This window comes from Wyeomyia smithii, chromosome 1 (assembly GCF_029784165.1).
Source record: "Wyeomyia smithii strain HCP4-BCI-WySm-NY-G18 chromosome 1, ASM2978416v1, whole genome shotgun sequence".
NCBI classification, from domain to species: Eukaryota; Metazoa; Arthropoda; class Insecta; order Diptera; family Culicidae; genus Wyeomyia; species Wyeomyia smithii.
This window is the reverse complement of record NC_073694.1, coordinates 69,026,178-69,052,798: the sequence shown is the minus strand read 5'-3', so window position 1 is coordinate 69,052,798 and position 26,621 is coordinate 69,026,178. Positions and strand designations below refer to the sequence as shown.

Here is a 26,621-nt window from a genome sequence, read left to right as displayed (position 1 = left end):
GAAATCGATTGAAAAGGTAAGTCTTTGTCATTTTCGAGCTGTGTATTGTCTGGTAAATAGTGCAAATTGTATTTATTCATCAAAAACTGTGCCGTACGGATTTTGGATCCTTGTTAATCGCTTGAATCTTAATCCGTACAGCGTGTGTATCATGCATATTTTGTTGAACTTTCATCCTTGTTTTCAGCATTTTATGGAAGAAAACAAGCATAAATATACGGCAAACAATCCCGAAAGAGCTGTGACAGAAGTGCGCGAGGGAAAGTCGTACCGGGAAGCTTCGAGAGGTTCCGGCGTTCTAGTGACTACGATAAAAGAGCCGTAACTTATGGCTACGAATCTCAATCAAAGGGAGTTCCACCAACCTTCACTGCTGGAGAGGAAGATTTGGATCATGAAGTGGGGTATAGCAATCGGGGGGCCCGGGGCATTTGCCCCCAGTTTTTTATTCTTCATTAAAAATTTGAAGGACAACGATAAACATTTTTTAAAAACATGTTTTCCACAGAAAGCTGCACTATTTCAGCTGATATAAAAATTAGAAAATCGTGTAAAACTTTAGGAGTCAATTGACCGCCACAATTTTTTTTTTTGCTTAGTGTAGAATTTTATAAGAAGTAATTCTTACTCTACATGCTCAAATAAACAAATAATAAATAAATACAATATATTTATTCGTAAATTTAAAGATAAATTGAAAAATAAAATTCATTTACGTACTTCTATATCTATACGGATTTTGATTCACTGCTGTACGGTCTTTAATCCAGTCTATATCGCGTGCGTGCGGATTTCGATTCAAAAGTGTACGGATTTCGGTTCAGACGAATAACTGCGTACGGATTTCGATTCAAAACATGTTCTATTCAAACATGATTTTTTCAAGTTTCAGAGTAGTTTAAATCATTTCACTTGAAAATAGTGATAGAATATAAGAAGACCTAAAAGTTAACATGTCAGTTTAAAGCAATATGTAATTTCTTGATTTTATATTGACCGTTGAAGATTATCATGTGCTTAAGTGTACGGATTTCGATCCAGCACGGTACTTCACTAGCGACACTTATGTAGATAATGAAAAAGTTTTGTTTTGGTAATAGGTGGCGTTGCGCACGACTTCTACTGCTTGCCGCGGAACAACTTTTAAAAAAAGCGGTTCACGGCAATCGCTGTACAGCCGCCATTTTGTAAAAAAAACATCGCAATGATTTTTTCTTTCTATTTTCCAAGAGTTGCTTAATCCAATGATATATTATTTATATACCTTACATCTCAAATGTCCTTTAATAAATCATGAAAAAAGCCTTGTTTTTTTTGAGCATTTGGTAGATATTACCCCTTAATAACTCTGTCTTTCATATTTTTGCATCATATAAAACTTTGCTAAATAAACTACTCCACTATTTCTTAATCAGTGTTGTTATTCTAGCTCATAAACAGCCAGCAACACCTCAAGTGAGGTTCTCAATGCTAGCGATATTCATTCAAGCGGTTATATTTTATTTTTAAAGTTCTTCCTTGCTCAACAATAAGTGTTTCTCAGACGAACGCCAACTCACGTTTGCTTCCGAAATCATATGTACATATTCGCGTCTACTTCCCTACTCATGAGTACGACCAGTTGAAGAGAATTGTTACAAAACACATTGCAATGACTGCGAAGGGACAAACAATATTTCGAATCGCGTATCGGACTATCTGGCAGCGATTTCCTTCGGCTGGTTTCGCATTAGACTGCTGTAAAAAAACTTACCAAAGCAGTCCGATACCCTACATTTTCCAGTGTGTGATACTTTACAGATTCTCCGTCCCACTCTCGGCTGTCGTTTTCGTTTCGAGCGTGTTTTTAAGCAGTTTTAGTCGAGTACTTCTACTCGCAAATAGGAACTCGTCTACCCTTGTACAGTCGCTGATTAGAAACAAGAGTTTTTGCGTGCCGGTGCATGTTAGCTGCTGCTCCCGCGAGTGCATTAAGAATAAAGAGTATCTCGAAGGCGTGCGTATTCTTTTGCATATTCGGCTATTTATATAACATTTATATACATTGAAATATATAATCGTCTTTTAGACGATAAACATCTCTGATTTAAGTATATTTGATGTAAATGAGCATAAGCTCTCCAACGACGTAGGAAAATTTAAGGTGGACGGGTGGTATCTAACTCAAAAATCGATTTTCCAAAAAAAAATCCAATATGGTCCTATCTTTCCCCTTTCCAATTATAGTTTGGTTAAGGTAATTCCATAAAGAAATTCCGTAGTTAAAGCAATTTTGGTGAGCTAAGTTTTGACTGAGAAAAGGTACACAAAAAATTGATTATTCCCACGTTGATCATCGCAAATGCAGTTTCTTTATTTAATCAACATAGGCTTTCGAACAAACATCATTTGAATCGTTTTTTAACAACTGCGTGTAAACAGTGATCCAGTCTCAGCGGGAATTGCATAAAATTATAGTTATAATTATTATAATTACATACTTCGAAATGAAACTCTTAGAATTCAGGGTGGCGGAAAAATTTTCAAAATTAAGTTCCCTGATTTTCCCTGAAATATATTATTTTCCTATTCAAAAAAACAAAACAAAAACAAAAAGTGCATCGTGTATAAACTCAATTCTGAAATTCCAATGGAAAAAGTATTTTATCGGATATAAAAACAAGCAGTAGAGGTTCCGCAATAATCTTCAATGCTGAAAAAAATCAGTTTTAGTGCTGAAGTGTCATTTGAAAAGGAATCGCGCCTCGGTTCCTTGATTTCATTGAGGTTTTCCATGACATGCCCTGATTTCCTTAATCGAAAACTGGATTCCCTAACATTCCATGATCTTTCAGATTTTTTCAAGTTTTCGCCACCCTGGAATGATTTTTTACGAAAATACACCTTTTCCGTAGGTTTTTAGCGATTCTCTAGCAACAACCACAGATTAATTGAAATGTATGAACGATAATACACAATGTACTCTTCGTCAGCAAAAGTTTGATTCAATAATTTAACCCTTAAATGCGCAATGTACTTTTAAAACAACACTACTAAAACGTTTTAAAATATACGTATTTTAGTATTTTTCAGAAATATAATTCATTAGAACAGCTCTCTAGACTCTTACGAAGAAAACTTAACAGCTGGAAGTACTGTATTTGAATTTTTTGTTTTTATTTTTGCTGTCAAAATCTCGGAAACGAGAAAAAAACATAGCGAGATTCTCGACTGGTGGTGACTGTCTTTGAAAATAAATTTTAAAATAAAGTTAGTGGTTAGTGAAAATGTCTGAATTATCAAGTAGTAATCATACTAACAACAGGTCAAGTAAAAAGTTACTGTTAACAAAAGTAATTGTTTAGACTTTATTCTGCGATAAAGTCACAGTGTTGTTTAAAAACAACATGGTAATATTTGCACATTAAAAAGTAAATCTTTCAACTTTTTTATGCATATTGGTTAGTTTTAAGGCAGTTAACCTGTTAAACATAAATTTTATGTTTTTAGATGATTTTTGAACGTCGCGCGCCTTTAAGGGTTAAGAGTTTACTCCGTCCTTCGGATTGTCCAAATAATCTTTTTGGCGTAGAATTACGTTTTACGGTAACATATATAAAGGCACAAATTGAAAAACCGAAAACATCGAGAGCGTCACGAAAATTGTCAACTACAGGGATTTTCTTCATTCTTACAGCAATCGATTGGAAAATGTGGAAGTTTGTGATTTTGTGATGCTAACTTTTGTACTATTGAAAAACGTATAGGCTTGTTGAAAGCAATCTAAGCTAAAACAAGGCCTTCTTCCCCAGCATAGGCGACGCTGAAGTATACAAACGATTTGACTTTATAACCGAATTTGTTGTTGTTGTTTCACTCGCTCTAGTCCGCAAAAACACTCCAAGCTCAACTTTCTTCGTTTAACTTTCAGTAGTTACGTATAAAAGCTAGCATGCAGAAATTTTGTCTTCTTACTGGTAATTGACTCGACCCGCAGCCAGCTGAGATGCAGCCGATATCAGTGCAGCAACATGCTATGGTTCAACCGATGGACCGCAGCACTGCAGAGCATTATATGATTGTTGCTGGAGAATCGCCAATTAGTTACAAAAAGGAGTATTTTCATGAAAATATTAATTTTTCCAATTTTTCAATAGCTCGAAAACCTAACGATTTGAAATATCAACTAGGATAATTACCATTAATGAAAGATAATTGTTTTGAAAAGTTGAAATTTAAAAATGTTAAACCAAACTTTAAAAAATGGCTAATATCTCTTAACCCTAAATTTTTTCCAATAGCTTCGGAATAGCTTTAAGTTTCAATAAAAAAATCAAGCGAAAATTCTACTCGCCTTTGTTTCAATATAGTCTTTTCCCAAACTAGAGTTTTAACTCTAAATTCAAAATCAAAATAATTTAAAGACGGATGCATTTTGTATTGCAAATAACTGCCAAAATCGTGTAAAATTCATTCATAATTTTCACAACAAAAAAGTTTACAGTCCACAGTACAGTGCCTTTCACTGCGAAATGCTTTACACGAAAGTCCACTCAGATTCACGAACCAAAACGATCGCTTTCTACACAACCAAATTTACAACCCAATTTCAATAGGGCAAGCGACCGGGGTGTTATGCAGTGCGGGAATTCTATCGGATTCAGTTCCATAAGATCTCCAATCTGTTCTGGTTTAACTGCTATTGCTACTGCCATGCGGAGGCGTACTTCATCAACCGAGTTAATGATTGGCTATCTTCATCTCGCTTCAATATAGGGCACCATCATAATACCCCTAGGATTTTACTAAATTCTTATCATTGATTTATAGCAACGGAAGCGGCAACGTTCTCCAGTACGCATTCTTATTGGTAAGAGGAATTTGCATACGATGGTAAAGATATCATCTTCCGACCGATGCTCAATCTTGATTCGGAAAGGTTTGTGAGCCGGCAGTTGCAAAGGACCGAGAACTCGAAGGGTTGAGCTCGAGATTCCAGAAACATTACGCCTAGCAGCTCGTTGGCGGTAGGCAGGGCATCGACTGTCTGGGCTGTGGCCGGCAGACTCACGTAAGAAAGCAGATCTTGCTACAGCATCAATTTTTCATAAGCAAATCTTAAATCTCATAAGCGTAAGATGACGGGCTGCCGGTTATGAGTACCACAAGCCTGATACAAACTGGAACCTGCTTTGTGTTGTTGTCATTTGGTCTGTATGTTGTCGTGCATATCTTCTGTGTCTCATAGTTTATAAAGCTGAGCGCCCGTCCAGTCGGACGATAGACTAGACGCACCGGCAGAGAAGCTGTTAGACGGTATGAACTAACTCAAATCTTGGCACACCGATATAGGAGGCAGACATCGCACCGTCGGAAGTTATGGATATTAGCAATAAAGCCTATCCCCTTTCGGGATTGCTTCTGCGGAAAACGTTCCCTAAAACTTGAAGACAGCTCTTCGCTTCCTTTCCGAAGAGCCTCCAGATGTTGTCAATTCCTTAACTAATCAAATTGCAGCAGAGGCGAGCTGCCACACGGATGAACACATATCTGAAACAGTGCACTTGCATTTTGCCTATGTCAGCTAAAAGAAGGGAGTGTACGGTTTAGACATTGCACCGTATTAGGGTAAAGCACATACTAACAGACGTAACACACTGACCATATTTTAATCCAATCAGTGGACTCTATTCTTTTTCTAATGTTAAATGTTACGTCTGTTGATCTTCAGGTAGACAGTTGTTTCAAGGTATTCCTATCAGGGCTCAATCGGAATTGGATTTCGGAACTCAACTGCCGCCTACTAGTAGAGCGCATATATTTTCGCAGCTCAACCAACCGGAACTGGGATGTGGAAGTGGTACTCTTTTTCTGTTTAGAGGTTAGAGGTATACCACTGTTTGAGTGTTCGAGTTTAAGTATGTGAGATATTAAATAGTATACATCATAATTTTTATTAGCTGCAGTCACTCTAATTGGAAACGGTCGCTCTTTTTTTGGGTTAACTATAAACAGGCTTTTTACCAGATACGGTTTTCGTATTTTGATCCACAATGTTCGTGTTTTATTTAAAGTAAATCAATTCGCCATTAGAGACGCTGTAAAAAAAAACTCATTTTCTATTTTCGAAGCTTTTTTGGTATGAGTTAATTCATTGTATGTTTCGATTAAATCAATTAAACAAGACTTTAGATTTAAACCATTGATTACTCTATTTGGTTACATTCGTCTATTTAACACTACAAATATGTTTTACTTTCGAAATCAAATAGGTGTACTAAAAACCCCATTTTTGTCCGACTATTTTTTATTGATATGTAAATAAAGAATGACAAAATCGTTTTCGAAATTCAAAAAGTTGCTGATTTCAGTTGAATCACTTTTCATAAAAAAATCAACTACTAAATCTTAGTTTATAAGTCTAAACCATCTTCTCTCAAGTTAAATTATAATCACGGTATTGGGGGGAATGGGATGATTTTAAATTGGTCTGGCAGAGTTAAGTATCTAACCATTTTCGGTTTAAGACCTCATGGTCTTCTTACCCGACAATACGAATGGCGATATTGGCCTTACAGATTATTAAACCTACTTGTGCATTTTAGGGTAATTTATCATCCAGGACTACTCCAGTATGTTTCACTTGCTCGATACTTTTTATTTTCTCTGCTTCAAGCTATAGAGCCTGCAGTTGTAGTCTTTGTGGTGTACAAGCATCCATCATATGTTACACCTTCAGGTTGTTTAATTGTTGCTTCTAAACAAGCAACAAACTGGCACCCATTAATCATACATATTGGCATGTTATAATCATTCCATTAATGGTAGCACACTGTTGCCACTCTGCAACACGTTGATCCAACAAAATTCATGTCATAAAATCGCTCAATCGTTCCGACAGTCCCTCAATAGAGGTAGTAAACTCTTTGCTGCAAAATGCATTGCAAACGCGTGCATGTGAACAACTTTGCTGCGGAGACATCAAAATAAAAAAAAAAAATACAACGTACCACTAAACAGCTGCAGTCAGATTATTGCACAACCATCGGAGCTAACAGATTCCCGACATGCGCGCATAATTTCAATCGAGTCAGCCGATTGAGCCGAGACGGCGATGATTTCAGTGTGTTTGCTCGTAGTGCCGGTGTGTTCACAAAAAAGCGATCGATTATTTTTGCCAGCTTGTGAAGAATTCAAACGGCTTTTGAATTCCTAAGCCCGATGAAAAACTTGCAGCCAGAGATGAGTGCAGTTTTTTTTCTCTTCATCTGACCACTATTGGCTATAAAATACCTTGGAACTACACGGCTACATATAAAATTTATTGCAGTGCGCGAGATCATCTCGAAATAGCGATGGGTTGTGTATGTAAGTCCGAAATAGATGACATGCTTGGGCTTAATTGGACAACTTCTGACCAGTTGCTCTGTATTTTTTCAATATGTAACGGCCCTCGTAACGGTCAATTGCTTCTAGTGCACTTTGGCATGTTTGGTTAGGATCTGATCGTACATTCAAGCGATTTTGTAATCATTGACCGTACACGAGGATATATACTAAGAATCGTCTCAGAAAGCAATAACCCATTTCAAAATACCACAGATGGGGTTCAGTATTAGACTTTTCACAACCGAGTTTTTACTGGTAATTTTACACTACAGTGCGCAATGGTCCAGGAACAAAAATTAGGGGGAAATTTTGGTCTAGAGCTCTATAGCAGGAAAACTTTCTTCTACAAAGTTATTACATATGCTAAAGCGCTTACAGAAAAATTATCAAAAATTAGGGTGACCAAAATTTTCGATGAAGTTAAGTATCTAACTTTTTTATCTTAGAAGATAGAAGAAAAAGTTGTTCTATAATGTTATAGCACCGTTAATTTTAAGTGACTTTGTAAAAAAAAGTTTTTCTCTATTTTTGAAAACAACCAATTTACTTAGAAAAAACACATTTTGGGCTCCAACTTTCCAATTTTAATTTTTATCTAGAAACTGTTTTTGAATGACTTTTAGGGCTTTTTAAGAGAAACAGTTTGCAATGCGACATCGTGAATATCTCAATTCTAATCGAAGTTATTAATGTTTTTCATTAAAAATATGCGTTAGTCTTTGGTTTGTCATTCTTTTTGGGTAAACATAAAAAATATCTTTAGGTTTCAATTTAAAGGGCACATTTGACTCTACAAATGGAGAAATTTTTAAAAACACGCTATTTCTTAAATTTGAGTAAATTCAATTTTAAAACATGACAAAAATTGCATGATTTTCATATACTGTGCATATGAAAGTACACAGTTTTTTTTGGTATTTTTTTCCTAAAACTAGAAGTAATTACCTTTAATTTGATCCAAAAAGATCGAAAACCGATCAACTGGTTCAAAAGTTATGAATTTTTGAAAATAAAATACATCGAATACAGCCGTTTTTTATGGCGTACTTGGTCGTAGAAAGGAGGGCTCCTTTTAATTTCCGAGCGGCTGTACTCCATGTTAGGAGCTGCTCAAAATGGCGTATGTTCTCCTGGTTAGGACGACCGATTACCGTCCTCGTGCTAACGTGGGCGAGACAGGGGGTTGGTGCGCAGGCCTGACAAGCCGCCACCGTAAAACACTCACAAGTAATAAACGAGGAACAACGAGTAATAAACGAGGAACTCGGTACTGCCGATCTCTCAATTTCCAAGGAAGCACACGAGTGCTCTCCGAAGTATTGAAATTCCGCAGGTTCGACGTCGTAGCATTGCAGGAGGTGTACTGGAAGGGCTCAATGGTACGTACGTTCTGGGATGGTCATGCCATCTACCAGAGCTGCGGCAACACACGTGGGCTGGGTTAGAATTTATAGTGATGGGCGTGATGCGGAGACGGGTGATTGGATGGTGGCTAATCAGCCATCGAATGTGCAGGTTGAGAATCAAAGGCCGGTTTTTCTACATCAGCATCATGAACGTGCACAGCCCTCACCCCGGAAGTACCGAAGACGGCAAGGATGATGCGCTGTTGAAACGACCACTGCCCAAAACATAATATTAACCCTCTAGTGCCCAAGTTAATTTTCAGGCGGATTCCGAAAGAATCATTATGAAACTTTATAAACGTTTTTTAAGTATTAATCGAAGCTTTTTAAAGGTTTCTCTAAAGACCGTCTAAAGGCGGTACTGGACACTAGAGGATTAAGATAGTCATCGGGATTTTAACGCTCAGGTCGGCCAGAAAATAGATTAAAAACCAGTGATTGGAAGGTTCAGCGCGCACCAGCTGACCAACGAAATAGGCTTAAGCCTAATCGATTTTGCCACCTCCAAGAACATGGTCGTGAGTAGTATCTGCTTGCAGCACAACCTCCTGAACAAGCACGCCTGCAGGTCACCAAATCAGACAGAAACACAGATCAACCACCACGACCTGATTGATTATCGGCACTTCTCAGACATCATCGACGTCAGATTCTATAGAAGCACTAACGTCGACCCGGACCACTACCTGCTGATGGTTAAGATGCACCCAAAACTCTCCGTTGTTACCAACATTCGATGCCGACGCCCGTCCTGGGTATATCTCGCCCAATTTAAGCAACCTAACGTCGCCGAAACCTACGCGCATTCGCCCGAAGCTGCGCTACCAAAAGAGGATTAGCTGGAGGTAAAACCTCTCGAGAACTGTTGGAACACCATCAAAGCAGGCATCACCAGCGTAGCGGAGAACGCCATCGAGCATGTGGGACGAGTCCAACGAAACGGGTGGTTAGACGACGAATGTAGGAGGGTGATGGATGGGGAGAAAGCTGCGCGGGCGCAGTGCCATTCGTCAGAATGTAGAAAGACCCAAACAGAAGAAGATGCACGAAGCGAAGCCTGGAAGAGGAGGAATAAGCAGAGCTAGAACAGCTGTATCATTCTTAGGAAACGCGAAAGTTCTACCAAAAGCTCAACGCATCCCGCAGAGACTTTGTGCCTCGAGCCGAAATGTGCCGGGATAAAAATGGTAATATTCTGAAGGACGATCTTAAGGTGACCGAAAGGTGGAAGCAGTATTTCGACGAATACCTGAATGGCGCTCAGGTAGAGGACCAAGGCGGCGGGAAAAGCGATCCCGCCGGTGCAACAAGCGTATAAGACATGCCAGCCCCAGAGCTAGTCGAAGCGAAGGATGCCATCAAGCAGTTGAAAAACAATAAATCGGCTGGGAAGAATGGTCTCGCAGCAGACCTTATAAAGATGGGCCCTGAAAAGCTGGCCACCTGTTTGCACCGGCTTATTACAAGAATTTGGGATACAGAAGAGATACCGGAGGAGTGAAAAGATGAAGTTATCTGCCCTATCTATGAGAAAGGCTTGTCGCGTTGGATTGAAACAATTGTGAGATCACCGTTCTGAATGCCGCCTATGAAGTGCTTTCCCAAATTATTTTCCGGCGACTTTCATCGCTAGCCACCAGATTTGTGGAGAGTTATTAGCCCCGGCTTCGTAGAAGAATGGTCTACGACGGATCAAAACTTTACCATATGGCAGATTCTCCAGAAATGCCGTGAATACAGAACTCCCACGCATAACTCATTCATCGACCGGGTATGACAATATCGACCGAAAAGAGTTATGGAAGGCATGGACGAAAATGGCCTTAAGGCGTCGTACACAAATTACGTAACGCATGAAGGGGGGGAGGGGAGAGGGGGTTGAGTCTGCGTTACTTATTGTTACGTAGGGGGAGGGGGGGTAGTAGAGACAGTTACGTAACTATGATGTTTGCTCGAAATTGAAAATTTCGGAGGGGGTCAGGCTGATCAGCGTTACGTATTTTTAGGGAGGGAGTCATGTCGAACGTTACCTATCGTTACATAGGGGGGAGGGGGCTGAAATCTAGATTTTTAGCGTTACGTAATTTGTGCACGACGCCTTTCCGGGGAAGCTGATTAGACTGACAAAGGCTACGGTGGAAGGGACGCAGTACTGTGTGAAGATTTCGGGTGGATTGTCGGATCCATTAGGATTCCGCGGTTGCGACTGTCAGCCTCGGTATCGTGGCTGAATGTACACTACGGGCTGATCCGATTCTGGGAAAACCCCGCGCTTCGAAACGGAACTCCTTCGGAAGTATGATTACTTCGAGTTTCCGGATAGCTGCGATGGCGGTTAAGCGTTTACAGTGTTTAAAGCGACGTATGCAGAAAGAACCTCCGCGAGATCATGCGGAGACAAATTTTCGAGTTCAAAATAAAAGGATTTATCCACAAAGCATTACCGGAGGAGTTGAGGGAGGCGGATTCACTACGTACATGGTACTTACTTTTGAGTGTGGTGCTGAATCTGAAGAAGCCATCCAAGATGCGGGTACCGGCAGTACACCGTGATAATAAAAAAAACTCAGTGAGCATAACACAATGAGCATAGCGCAGAGCCCTACGTAACCGCTACAGAATGCTTTGTCAACTGCATGAGAACGCTCGACCTCATACTGCCAAAGTTGGTGAAAATCACAAAGAAACGCTCAAATACCTTACTCACCATAGTTCCAAAATGTTACGCCATCCGATCCGATTATTGCTTGTTTCATTCGATGGCACATGGTCTGGTTGATCAGCAGTTCTGCTCCTCGAAAAATGTCTTGATTCGTGGTTAGCCTCGAAGACGTTACTTTCATCGTAATGGTATTGAAGCTCTGCTAGGAAGATTGGACAAAGTTGTAACTAACGATGGACAACACTTCATAATTAGTGAGAATTTAGTTGCTCATCTCAAAGTTTAGAACTCGATTTTCTATTATGCATATTTGCATTTTTTCAAGTTCTTAGGCTGTTAATGCATGAAACTTCTTAGTTTGTGATTTTAAGTACGTGTCTTAGCTTGTTTTTCATATCAACGGACTCGTAGTTTACTCTCATGAAAAGTTACTTTCAAAGATTTCTTGTACGATATATGATTGTGTCCAGTATGACTGACCCGTCTTATTTTCACATCAACAGTTCTCAAGTGCAGAATTTATGAGATATCAATTATTTCTTTTCGGTGTAGGGTTGTTGTAGAAGATTTGGTTTGCGTATTACGAAATCAAACTATTTTCCATTTATTCGCGAATTGAAACGTGTAATTTTGTGCGATACGAATGATTGGTGATTACAATGTGAAGCCGAAATTATTTTCCTATTTCTAAAAAACTAAAAAAAAGCAACGTCTCTTATGCATGCTCCCATACGGTTTCAAATATATTGTCCCACGGTGCCCGGATGCCCAGAGACTACCACCAACCACGGTGGATCCAGATCATTTCCTTTTCAAAAACACTAGTTTCTCCCTATAGTTAGTCTTTACATTTTTTTTTGCATATCCCCCGTGTAAAAAAGATACTCTACTGTGTGTATTCAACCATTCATTACATTTCAACATGAAATAATGTGTTTTTCTCGAACTGTGTCACAGTATTTTTTTTCTTTTTCGGGTAAGTCCGATTTCCCAAAATGTGTGAGATGAACGCTATTATTGCAATAAAGTAGGTGCTTTCAACGAAAATGTTTTCATGAACTATTTCCACTTTAGCGCAGTTATGAACAGAAACAGATAATCCTTATCGTTTTACAAATTAGAAATTTCTAACAGTGCAGTGAAGTCACTATTTAAGATTGGCCACAGCTTCTAACAAACCCTAAAAAAAATCGGCAAGATAATTTTCGAACAACCAAACACCATTTGGATTTGAAATGTCATGCGGCCGTAACAAGGTGTAACTTACTCCTAATTAGTCGGATCTCTATTCATGTTTGAAAGAATACTTTCAAGGAGTTGTACTTAAAGATAGAGCAAAAAATATATTTTTTTTTTCAATTTTAAGATGCGTAAAAGCTAGACAGGGTCTGCTTAAATACGATGCGGTAGAAGGGGCTTGACTTGCTCAACACTTTGTTGGATGTCCTTTTCAAATTCCGGTAGAAGCGAATCGTCTTTTGCGCGGATCTTCAAGAGATGTTTCACCAGGTACAAATTCGACGTGAAGATCGGCATGCTGAACGGCTACTTTGGTGGCAAGAGACGACACGAGACTCTGGCGTTTACCTTTTGGACGTGGCAACTTTTGGGGCTAAGTTCTCAACATGCTCAGCACGTTAAAAATTTTAATGCTGAGGAGCATGCCATTATATGGACGACTATCTAAACAGTGCGGATAGCGTGGATGAAGTGGTGAAGTTGGCCCTCGAGGGTAAACACGTTCATTCTCAGGATGGGTTCCATTTGCGAAATTGGCTATCTGATTCCGATCGTGTTCTAAAACGAGTCGGGGAATTCGATGCTGGATCCGAGAAATCTACTGCTGGATAATAGCTGCAAGACTGAATGGGTACTTGGGGTGTATTGGAGAAATGAGCCAGATGTCTTTACATTCTCCACGACACATGTTACAGATGCGCACTATCCACGGTTAAATATTCACTTCAGAATTGTGGGAAGCACCTTAACCGTTATGCGAAAGATGAGTGCGATGGACGAAGAAGTTTCAGTTTCTGAACCAAAAAATAAAATCCGAGATGCTGTTTCGGAAACCGGACAACGTAGGAATCGACAGATGAATACTTTTGTGGACGCTAGCGCTTATGTAGTGTACCTGCGAGCTATAGTACCAGATAAAAATGAAATAACACTGGTGCGTGGCAAAGCGAAAGTTGTACCACTACTGAAGGTACAGTCGATTCCGGGGTTGGAGCTAATAGCTGTGATGATCCTCCAGTTGATTTTCTGGAGCGACTCGAAGACGGTGATGGCGTGGATCCACTCTCATCATCGGAAATTTCGGTGGTTTGTCGCTTGCCGTGTAGGATAAATGCTCTAGAAATCGGAGGCAACACAATAGCCGTGGATTGTGACTAAGGAAAACGCAGTGGATAATGCTACTATGTGGGAACAAGGTCATCGAGCAATCCTAGTTTTCTGCACCAAACAGAGAAACGGTGGCCTTCATGGTCAGCTGCGGAAACTACCAAGGAAGAGCTAAGAGCGTGCATGGTCCATCACGTAGCAACAGCAGCACAGGCAGCCGATTGGAAAAGATATTTCTCGTGGACACACTGATTAGGTTTGGTGGCTTATGAGTACAGATTTAGCCCAAACTCAAAACAAAAAGCAGAAAGCGAGAGCAGCTAACGCAAGATGAACTGGTGACAGCGGCATAAATTATAGTTAGCTTGGTACAATCGGAACAATATCCCGATGAAATGACCGTTACCGTTAAACCAGAAAGTGTCAACGCCAATACGAACAAAACTAGAGAAAACCAGCAGAATTCGTACCCTGTCGCCTTATGTTGACGATTTCATCAAAAGAACATCTGGAGGTTTTAACACCATAACATTTCCTTCTACTGAACTACAGCGATGGAGTTTAAATCCCAAACAATCGGATCTTGAACCGGTGGGCAGAGAAGATTGGAATCAAATACACTGTGTTACAATTTTGTGCTAACATATGAATCATCAATACCATTTTTACATAGGCCCTTGTCAGAAATAATTCGTGATTAAAAAAAATCCTCAAGCTCAAAATGACATCTTTAGCTCAAAAGAACACATATGCAAAGCTCCAACCAGATTGAAAATGATCGATATAAATGGTTTACATTACTTCTGTTTTTGAAGATAAGTTTTCTCTGTAAATGACTGACAAATTTATTGGAACAACTGGAATGCTTAGGAAAGGTGGCACGGCAAGTTCTCCAACATAAACCTAGTTCTCAGTTTTCTTTTCCTTACTTTTTGAGATACAATAAAGCTTCGGAGGTCGTTTGTTTTTTGTTACGTTCAACTAAATGTTAAAAACAATCAACTAAATCGTTCATTAAAAAGCATTTGAAAGGCATCTGAACTCACTAACACTGACTTCACATGGGTGTATTTAAAAAGCAATTTTTCAGACGAAAAAGTTTCTTTTCCATTTTATCGCCGGCTTTTATTGCCAGCAAATTACGCAGCGTTATGTCGAACAGAAACCTGGGACAGAAAAATTGACATCAGAACGAGGTTAGTGAGACTGGGTTTGTGATCTCATTCCAGATAAAAAGAAAACCTTTTATTCTATCACTGGGTTTTATTCCGTATTTCATAGCGTAGAAAATCGAGACAAAAAAGTAAGCTATTAATCGAAGCGAGGTAAGCATTTAATGAGCAATTAATAATTTATTTCGACCATATCACCCTAGCTAACACACAGAAAATCCCGAGTGAGAATTCCCAGGATACCTATCAGTATCACTCGGTGACGGAATCGTTTCTGCGATATGAACAGAATCTGTTCGAATCGCATACGGAGAACCTTCTCTTTGATTCCTCAAGAATTCAAAGGAGTACACGCTGTATTTTTCCGCAAACTCTCGAAGCCAGTATTCAATGTTTATTTTTCATCAGGTCGGACTCGATTATCCGGAGACTCGGTTATCCGGACACTCGATTATCCGGAATTCGATTATCCGAAATTTTAGACTCGATTATCTGGAATTTTATTTTTTTGGTGTCAGTTTTCAATTATTATTCCGAAATTTTGCCTTTACCATCCATTCTGGCATATTTGTTACCATTTAAGTCAATTCAGGCATGTTTGGGACATGTTCGAATTGAGTGAAAATAATCAATGTCCAATTTATTTTTTTTTTGCTTCTAAATATTTTTCCCCTTTTCGCCTAAGAAATAATTTCTGGTTACGGCACTGCATCATACAAGTGAAATAAAGAAAAGAAATATTTATTTTATGTTCGTTAATCGCAAAATTTCAGTATTTTTTGTGTGATTTGATTATCCGGAAAACTCGATTATCCGGAATGAAATTTTTTTTGATGTTCCGGATAATCGAGTCCGACCTGTATTTCAATATATAATCGTTTAATGTTTTTCAAGTAACTTTTTGAGAAAACTGGTTAGAAAAGTATTCGTTGTAATATTTTATAAAATTGAAAAAAAAAATCAATAAATCCAGCTTGATGTTGACCATTGAAAACTGCTTAATTTGTTAACGTTTAGTTACGCTAGCTGGACAATGCAAATTTTAAATGAATGAGGAACATTTTTAACAGTTAAGGTGAAATCTCATTGAATCCAAAAATGGCCGACATCGAGTCACCACTTCGAATTTTCGAAAGCACATCTAATCATCTAATGTGTTCCAAGTTCATCTTTTTCCTATTGCGCCTAGCCAACTGTTTTCACAAATATTTGTATAATAACTATAAGTTATCCGATAAGGCTACTTACTAATTTAAATTTACCAAAGAGAACATCAGCATTAAATTTGTTCATGACAGTCTACTTTGGTACAATTGCATTATATACCAATAGTATCAGCAAGTGATGGTTTAAGAATATTTTCGAAAACATAAATGTTTAACCTGCATTGATTTGTCACAATCATGCAGTAACAAAATAATTGCAAAAAAAGAACACACGACACGGGCTCGTCCGGGAATTGAACCCGGGACCTCTCGCACCCGAAGCGAGAATCATACCCCTAGACCAACGAGCCACTTGTATAAGGCAGGAAAAAAAGCTAAACAAGAACACTGTATTCTCTACCTACATCGATGGATACGGCCCAACCGATTTAACCGACACTCGGGTTCCGTATAATACAAACACCCGAAGATGAGCACATAAGCGAAAGTTGAATACAGGCAACGCATGCGCAGTTCGGCACACGAGCAAATGTAGCTTTTACTTTACCTCGAAGAGGAAGAAACCGTACTCAAGGGGTGTGGCGTTCACGTGTGTTTGTGTAAAACAGCTGACTTCTCGTAGTGCAAGGAAAAAGGGTTGCCCGGAAAAAAAGAGGGAAGAGATTATTGTTTTGCATATGCAATTTTCCGTTTGTTCCGCGTTCGTGATAAATACGTTGCTAGATTTTCCCATGTAATTGGCGACACAGGCGAATAGAAGGGGATGTGGTTTTTGGCACTTTTTCAGCTGTGTCCTTTTTATTTATTTCTTTTCCGCAGCAGGACACCGTGAACAAACATGATTGTTCACTGATTCGATGTTGGTCCGGGTGAAAACGAAAACTGAAGGAAGCAACTAACAATAATAGGTAAACAACAGGTCAAGCGTTGGTCAGTAATCTAATGGTAATGAGATCAATCAGGTTAATTTCAGCTTCAATTAAGCTTAGTTTGTTCGAAGTAATGAAATACCATGGGTATTGAAAACACGAATTCAACATCTGGCTCCATAGCTCAGTTGGTTAGAGCGTCGTGCTAATAACGCGAAGGTCGTGAGTTCGATCCTCTCTGGAGCCAATCTTTTTTCTCATTTTTTTAACAACAGTTCTTAGAAAAACATAACGAATACGGATATTAGACTCTATAAATAAAGCACAGAACTTTTGTTCTTAGAATGAATGGCTATCGAATATTAATCAACTTCTGTTTATTCCAGTACAGTTTAATTACAGGTTATGACAGGTTGAAACATTCCAGTCTGTGACTTATAAATCAAAGCTAGTAGAAGTTTCGAAACGTAGAAATTTACTTCCAACAAACTGAAATACCGCCTGTGCTGTTTGCCTGTTACTTTTGAATCCTTTCTTCATACATTTGATTTCACTGTTCACTTGATCATCATTCGTTGGTTTTTTGTCACCGATCACTTCTATAAGGCTCCATAGCTCAGTTGGTTAGAGCGTCGTGCTAATAACGCGAAGGTCGTGAGTTCGATCCTCTCTGGAGCCAGAAGGCTTTTTTTTGCTTTGTCGAATCAACACACAAATAAGTCTTTCTAGATATATTTTAATAGATAAAAATTTTCAGAAAAAGAAATACCTAAATTTTTGAAAACCTTAGATGGATTATATTGAGAATGCAGACAACACCTCTTTATTTTATATATCGCACATTAGCGCAATGCATACAAGTAATTGTGAAACTTTAAAATCATGTTCTTCTCTTATTTGATTTGGAGCATGGAACAAATATATGCCGAACGATAGTACAGTCCCCACAGTACGCTGCATATCGCGATGAAATAATGCACCCACCGCCAGGCTGTCGGTTGCTGCGGACAAATTTTTTCTTGCTTTTTTTTCGCGCGCTAGGCAAGCGGGCATCAGGTAGAGATTACATCAAATTGCACCGTTCCGCGCAGCAAACAGACAACAAAATCGGAATTGAAAGTGAATGTCAATGTTTTGCTTGCCAGCCAGTTGATGTTGGATTTGTAGGTTCATTTGTTTTTATTAGGCATGGACCATAGGCAGGTGATTGTATGCGGATGTATTTCTATTTCATGATTGTACGAAAGATAATTTATGGGACTCCCTGGAGATCTGCTAAGATGTGAACCTTCATAGCTTGTAGCCATTCATGTTCTGACTCGGTTCTTAGATGATTTTATCTTTGGCCATACGTCTCGACTGACATAAGCCAATGTAAATAGTAACCAGTGATTGGTCACGAAACAATTTAAAGGGTAAAATTAATTCTAATTGAAGATTAAGATAAGGAGCTAGTCTGAGATCAGTTACATCAATGATCTCAAATTTAGCTCCAAACCGTTCAAACGCCTTTGACAGCGAAAAAAGGCTAATTAGATTCCAAGTTAAGCCAGAAATTGTGCAAAGATTTGCCTAGAAATAAAATTAAAGATTTCTTATTTTTTCTTCGAGCTGTTGGTAGAATTTCTACACTTTACATTACATTTTTAATCTACTTCACTTTGTAATTCTATCACTTTTTACTTATCACTTGCAAATACGTATTTCAGCGCTTACTTATCGCATTCATCAGTGCTTAGATTAGCAGTTCATCTAAGCACTGATGAAGGCGCTTAGTAAGCGCTGAAATACGTATTTGCATGTGAAAGGTGAAAAGTAATAGAATTAAAAAGTGAATTAGATTAATTAGATGCTCTATTAAACTGATTTGAACCTGCCTAATTTAAATTGGATTCAGATACATTTTGATTCAAATAATACTTTTTACTTACCAAACCGAATCAACTCTCAGGCCGAGATAGCTGTTGATGATAGTTTTCTTTCTGTTGGACTACTGCAAGTGTGTAGTTTACCGAATCAAAACAATTGTTTTCTAGATTTGGTGTTCACTACTGACACAGACAGGGGTAAGCGGGGTAAGACCTTAAGCAATTCTGTTTATAGAAAAAAAGTTGCGGCTGCAATTTCATTTTTTTTACGCTAAGAGGTTCTACTTTCAATACCCGCATTTAAAAAATAAGAACTGGAATATTTTTGTTTATTTTCCAGCTTTTTTTTTAATTTTAAAAATTCATTGAAAATGTGCAGATCTTTTTCATGCGGGGTAAGCCCGCCCACCAGCGGGGTAAGATCGCCCACCATTTTTTGAGGATAAACAATATTTTTAGGGCCGAAACGGTTGATTCTATCGGTATAGTGTCTCTGACAAAGTTGTAGATGGTATTTTTTTTTCTTTTTAAATAAAATATATACTGTGAAAAATCTGAAAAAAAATTTTTTTTCTATGTTTTAACTTTTTTTGTTTTCTGATTATTCAAGTTCAAATCAATGTTTAGGTAACTTTTTTGGTTTTCAAAATAAATAGATTTTTCAGAATTGGGGTATTTCAAGATATTGAATTCATAATATACCTATCTTTAAGCTAAAAATTAAAACTCATTAAACCTATCTGTATGATTTTTTTGAAGACTTATTATGTATAGAAAAATACTAATAATTATTATTTCTATTATTTATATTTTCAATTTTCTATGTTTTTTTTTTTTGAAGAACAAAATTACCAACGACTCTATACACCAAATAAACCGTCAAAAAAAAAATCTTCACAAAAATTGAGCTATTAATATTTCTATTACTCCATGATCCAACAACCATAAAATTTTAGCTTACCTTTTGTAGATTTTACAGGCAAAAATATGTTTTTTTCGAAAAAATTTGAAAAAAAATATATTTTTAATTCTATTTCTATATTTTTTCATTAAATTTTTTTAGAGTGTGTACTTTTTTCGAAAGTAAAAAACTACTATTTTCAATTCTGCCGGAGACGTCATACCTATCAAACACACCGTCCTGGCTCTAAAATTATTTTGGTTCATTAACACCATTTTCACACAGGTTTACTTTTTTCAAAAATAAGTCCTGTTAAAATAAATTACTAGAAAATCTTAAACCAAATCGAAAATGGTCGATTAACATCGATGTCTTATGTGGCTTGAAGTTGCTTTACTGATCCTGTAAATATTCCCTTTGTAGTGTCGAGGCATTTGGGTCTTGAAGTAAAACAACAAGCAGTTGGATTCGTGGCGGTTTTACCCCTTGTATAGTGGGCGACTTTACCCCCAGTGGAACATTTTCATATTTGACCGAAAAAGTAGTCAAAATTACAAGATTACTCACGGCCTTCGATATTTTCGAAAGAAGATAGATTCAGACAAGTGATTAAACGTATATTCACGAACAAAACAATAGATTTTTAGACTGAAAAACCTTAAGTCCCGTTGCCGCAAAACAATAGCGCATTGACTGGTTGCCAGCTGAAAGGTTGTTTTTGATTATTTCTGCGACCGTTCGTGCACTATCAAAACAGAAAAACGTGCAAAATGTTATGTAATTATACTGTAATAGACACGTTAAAGAAATTTTTCAATTATTTTATAACTTGGTAGTAAAACTACGGTGGGCGGTCTTACCCCGCAGGGCGGTCTTACCCTGTTTACCCCTACTTGTCAATTGGCTTCGACGGATCCAGTGATTAAAAACGAAATTCATCACAATGCGATGTTATTAACCATCAGGGCAGATGAATCAGATAAGTATGAACCAGGAGTGTTCAAAAAGTGTTTGAAAGTGAAAGTGAGAGCATTAAATGTCGCGAGCGTGCGTGAAAGCCTGAACAATGTTGACTGGAATAATATTTTTATATCGGAAGCAATGTTTATTTGTAATGTCGAGGAATACGAGACGCAGACGGTAGAAATGGTTAATTTTCTTCGATCAATTGGCCTTTTTTACGTTGACGTTGGCGATATCGCAAAAGTTAATAACTGGGTGGATTTCAATACCTTACTGTTTTATTTCACAGTATTTGGTATTCTTTCCCGTCATGCTTTTGTGATTATGAAACGTGTTAAGTATGATCACAAATATACCGAATGGTTTTCTTCGCTGATAGAGCTAATGAAATTAAAAACAGACTAAGTTTATATTTAAGAGGCCAACTTCATGAGTGTTAATTGATTGTATTTTTGGCTTTAATTTATTGTATTGTAATATTAAGTGTGGATAACGGGCTTAAAGCCTATATTTTTTTATTTCTTCTGGAATATGGCAACGAGAGAAGGCTAGATACCACTGGATATCCGAAAAAAGACTTAGTGTAGAAGAAGTCTTAAAATATCAAAAAGGCGCACGTTTTTGAAACTATGATATCATTTTTAAACGTACCTCAAACCACTGAAAAATTGATTCTACAATAAGCCCAAGGACTAACCGGCGAATACAATTTTATATTTAGAATTTTATCGCTGGCACCTGGTTGTAGAATGTAACCTAAAAACCGCATCTTAGAAAAAGGTAAATGAATCCTTGGTGGCGAACCAGCCTGTTGCTGAAAGCCACCTTAATAAAGTAAAAAAAAAGTAATTGAATCCGCAAGCCCCAGTTCAGAATGAAGATGCCTTAAAAGCAATTAGTCTGAAAATGAGTTTGAAATGGTGCTGAAGAATAGCCTCAAAAGCTTCCGAAAGGCTTAACAATATAGTAGTTTAAATATCAGTGTGTTAACACTGGGTAACCGCTTATAAATTTCAGAATCTAGAGATGATCTCCAATCTAGTTCAAAAACGCCTCAGAAATTGGTACCAGGTAGTTAATATCAAAAAAAAAAAAACCATGCAATGGCTCGTTCCTAAACCACGTGGTCATACTTTGATCATGACAATTCTAATCGGATTATTTCTGTATACGTAATTTTTATAATTTTTTTAATAAATCCTATGCGACTATATTTCAGTTTGTAATCGATTTATAAAATTGAAACATAAGTTTGTCCACTGTTCTACGTTTCGACTGAGTGTATTTAGTCTTGGAATTGTAAGTGTAAGTGTTAAGTAAAAACACTCAGCCGAGGCGTAGGAAAGTAGACAACCTTCTTGTTTCAATTATACAAAAACTGCATACCAAAATACCAGAAAACTCAAATCACAACAGTCGAAATAGATGTGAAATTTGAAACCTATGTTAGTTGATTTTACATTTATTATAATTTTTTTTGCGTTAAGCGTAAATATAATTTCCAGCCTGCAAAGTATGTTGAAATGGCCGTTATTTTTTATACGCTATCGATCGATGATCGATTATGGTATAAAAACAGCGCGTTGGATTGGTATCATGCTCTTAGCGATTAATTTTTAACATTGTAATGTGAAGCTAGGAAAACAAAATCCCAAAAAAAGTTCCGAGTGAAAATATCAAAATACTCAAACGTCACAACATTGTTGTTTTTTTACCATCACCAAATTTTGACAGAAAGTAGTATATATTTTCGTTTTCAATATGTGGAAAAATAGATGGATTTATAAAAAAAGTACGTTTTGGAATATTCAATAATTTGTGACAATTTGGAAAATCTGGCACAGAAAAAAATTTATATTTATATTTTTTCTAGAACCGCAATTTTATTATCTACAACTTTGCTGAAGGCATCACACCGATAAAAAAAACATTTTGGCTCTAAAAATATTCGTAATCATCAATACCCTTCCAAAATAGCATTTTATATAGCTTTCCAAAAATGAGTCGTGTTTCAAAAAATAAACCAATAGCACAAAATGACATCTTTTGTCTATAGAAACGTCTATGCAAAGTATCAGACAAATCGAAAATTTGATTAAAAAAAAATTAAAACTGGAACATTTTTCTGTGGAACTGCTCAACATTTTATTACGCTGCTGTTGGGGGTTGCATATTACAGAAAGAAAAGAAAATTTAATTTGTGCTGAGACATGGAGATGAAGTCGATTTTACAATCGTCATTGTCAATGCGTTATAGTATTTTGAAGTGAAAAGAGAATGAAAGTGAAATAAAAACGAACGAGAAAATATTTACTCCTCAATTAAGTATTTAATTTGTCCGCAAAAGGACAATTAAAATGAACAAATAATATTTTTGTTTTTATTTAAGTACGAATAAGGCTCTCCTCTGATAACACAGTATAAAACTGTGTCCACACTGAACATTTGACGGCCGTCAGATTTTGATTGCCAACACCCCGTTTGTATGTTGCCAAAATACGGCAGCTTTTTACTGGAGGAAGTGCCGACCAATGTAGCCACCGCTGATACTGCCGCTGCCGTACAAAAGTAGCCTTTTACAAGAGTAAGTAGTGCCGCAACTACCGCTGACGCTACTGCTACCCGCTGCTACTTGGTCAGGACCGTGCTAGTGGCCATCTACTAGTAAACTGTTTGGTTTCAGCAGAAGCAGGCTCTTATATAGCCCGAATAGTGCATTTTCGGTTAACTAGTTGTATTATTCTGTCGACCGTGTTAGAGAAAGTAAGTTTTAAGCGACCAATCAGAGGTGTCGAAGCCAGCGTTCAACAAGGTTTGAAAATTTTCGATAGTACAATAGTTGGAGTAATCAAATTACAAATTTCTGCATTCGAGCGGGTGCATAGATAATTTTCCAATCGATTGCTTTAAGAATGAAGCAAACCGGTTGAAAACTGACTGAGTTTGAAATATTTGAAAGTGGACATTTTTTGTGACGCTCCCGATTTTTTCGGTTTTTTTAATTCGTATCCCTATACCTGTTGCTGCAAGACGTTATTCTACGTTAAAAACAAAAAAAAAATGGCGGTTGCATGATTACAAAAAAACTTCTTAAGCTTTTTATACAAAAATACATAACTATTCCACCACAGTATTGTTGCGAAAAGGGTAGTGTAAATAGAGCATTATTGAATAAATGATTTTGCGGAATTACGGAAGACCCTTCCGAAAATTTCTAAAAAAAGCTTCTTGCAGACTTGTACCGACAAAAATAACAGGATAATTTTAGTAAATGCCGAAGAAAGAGAAATTGTATAGAAAAAAGAATTGAAAGAAAAGTCAGAAAATAATGAAATGGGTATATGACGTAAAATCACTGAAAATGTTTTGGTGGGTCATAATAAAAAAAAAATGAAAAACTGGAAATTTTTAAAGCCTTTGAAGGTTGAAGAAATAAGGTTGAAAAAATAAGATAAAAAAGTTAGCATGAAGCTCACCACTCCTGAAGGGCAAAAAAAAAACGAATGATCTCAAATTTAGATTGAAATGTGCAAAGTTTTCTAAAAACAAGATTAAACACTAGTTTTAAGTCCTGGATTCAAGAGTTGAACCCCCCAATTAGGAATCATTCTTATATATATTCTTATCTTATATATAAGATATATCCATGTTTGATGATACTCGGTTACTTTAGGTTTCCAAAAACCGGATTCCAAAATGGCGCCTGGAATTAGTCACCGACTATGGAAATGCTCGCATTGGCCACTTAAGGCTGTTTTTCAGAAACCGGCGGTCACCTTCTTTGATTAAAAATTATGTGATTTCTGGCCATTGGGCATCACCTTGGTCCGGAAAAACCCTTGTTCCACGGTATTTGACCAGTTTAGACTGCTTTCCAGAAACCGGAAAAGCCAATTTAGATTTCAAAACAGCATCTGGGATCAGCGTTACTAAATTTCTGTTTTATACATGAGAAGAAGATATGGGAACAAATACCAAACGCACCTGAATGTTTTAAAGAAGGGAACAATTCATCTTGCTTCTTAATTTGTTAGTTTTCTTTCTTGAATTATAATATTAGAAGCGATTAGAGAAAAGAACGTTTTTTCACCCGAAACACACTTCGCAGATAACAGGAAAAACAAAAAAAAAAAAATAGGGAAAAGATCATTCTGATACGATGGAAATTCCATCAGAATGTCAGAAAAAAACATCAGGGAACTACGTTTAAATTTAAATAAAAATACTGAAAAATGTTGCTGAACGTCAAGCGGTAAAAAGGACAACAGATCACAAATATAACATCAAAAAGAAATCAAATTAAACAAATAGTCTCGTATTCAATTCCTAATTGCTTGAAATCGTTTTTTAGGTCACAAGAAGAGCCAAACACGAAAATGATCCTAAATTTCACTAATGCCAGAAATTGGTAACATTATTCAAACAAATCTCTCTCTCTCTCTTTACATCACAATCAACGATCATTATTCCTTCAAACTGAGTCATTCCGCCAGAGATTGAGCGAAGCAGGTTATACCAGTACCAGATTTACCAGGCAATTTTTTCCATAATGCAAATCATTAATGTGCTCTCTCCAGTGTTGCTAGTTGCTGAAATGGCTGTTCCTACCGGCCGAATGAGTTTTTCAAACAATGTGCATATGGCAACTGCGGAATCCACTACTGCCATCGAATTATCGCGAAACGGGTTTAGTCCTAACGGCAAGCAAGCCAGAAAGCTATGGTACACGCTCAGCTTTCGATTTCATTCGCTGCCCGTACCACCCTGTGTGGCACCCGGTTATAATAGATCGAGACTCCCGCGCGCCTTCTTGCACGGTTATACATCTAATTCAAACATACCACCACGGTTTGTCCAAGATGAAGCTTCTTGAGTAGGCCCCCACTAGAGCAATGCGTTCGGAAAGGCATTTTAATTATACAACCGATGTGCAGCAGCAGTTGCAAGTAGAAGTAAAAGTACACAATTTTGGGGTCGGCCACTTGCACTGAATTATGCATTCGGATCGCTTTTCCCGTGCAGGCGGAGAACAAAGCATTCCGAATCGAGTGCATTTATTTAAAGCGTTCAACTGTGGATTAATAATACTGTTCGCAGAGCCACAGAAGAGGAGAGCACAGCACAAACAAACTGCAGACTCTGCCGTCATCGTAACACGTGTGCACATAATATTTGCTATTGCAGACCGAATAGTGATCAACATAACCACAAATAAACCACTTGATTGTGGCTGGAGGAGACCCGTTTTTTCTTGGAGACAAAGGCAAAAAAGATTAACCAAGTAAGCGAAGCAAACAGCAAAACAAATCAATTACGTTTCCAGTCCAGCCAGACCACTAGCAAGAAACCAAAACATGTCTCGAGAGGCGCCTGGCGCACCCATAAATAGACTGCGCACTGGTCATTGCTAGTCCTCCTGACCTACCCCAAATGTGAACCAGTAGTAGGTAAGCGACGAACTTTATGCTGCGTGCGCATGGTACCCAAAATAAACACTTGTAAACAAGCCGCAACTTTGGCGGTCGAAAGGGCTCCTCGGTCGAGAGCGAGAGTGTTGACTACTGCGGGTAAGAAACAGCAAAGAAGATAAATACTGGGTAAACAATGCGGAACAGATAAATGAAAACCGTGAAAGGAAAACTCGAACAAATAAACTCGCTCCGCATTGAGAGCTTTGCAGTGCGAGAGTGTGAGCTTCGATTCGAGGGGAACTCATGAGATGGCTCGCTCTCATGAGTTGTGGGGTTGGCGGTTAGGAGAGAAGTCATGTCGCGCGAGAGGAAAATCGATCAAAACAGAGTTTTCCCTCGGCGTTGAATGTGAGTTTTGTGAAACTTATTTTAATCAAACATAGTATGTATACAGAGACACGAAAACATAAAACAATTATGTACTCAGTT

The 26,621-nt window shown here is 37.7% G+C and overlaps 1 protein-coding gene and 3 non-coding genes across 4 annotated transcripts in view; 2 read left to right on the top strand and 2 right to left on the bottom strand.

Moving 5' to 3' along the window:
* LOC129718443 (RING finger protein 17) overlaps window positions 1-26,621 on the bottom strand; it is a 580,234-nt gene that overhangs the window by 298,238 nt on the left and 255,375 nt on the right. The window lies entirely within an intron of this gene.
* Trnap-cgg (transfer RNA proline (anticodon CGG)) lies at window positions 16,399-16,470 on the bottom strand. Its single transcript has one exon. It is a non-coding gene; the product is annotated as a tRNA-Pro (tRNA).
* Window positions 17,163-17,236, top strand: Trnai-aau (transfer RNA isoleucine (anticodon AAU)). Its single transcript has one exon. It is a non-coding gene; the product is annotated as a tRNA-Ile (tRNA).
* On the top strand, window positions 17,595-17,668 carry Trnai-aau (transfer RNA isoleucine (anticodon AAU)). The gene has a single exon. It is a non-coding gene; the product is annotated as a tRNA-Ile (tRNA).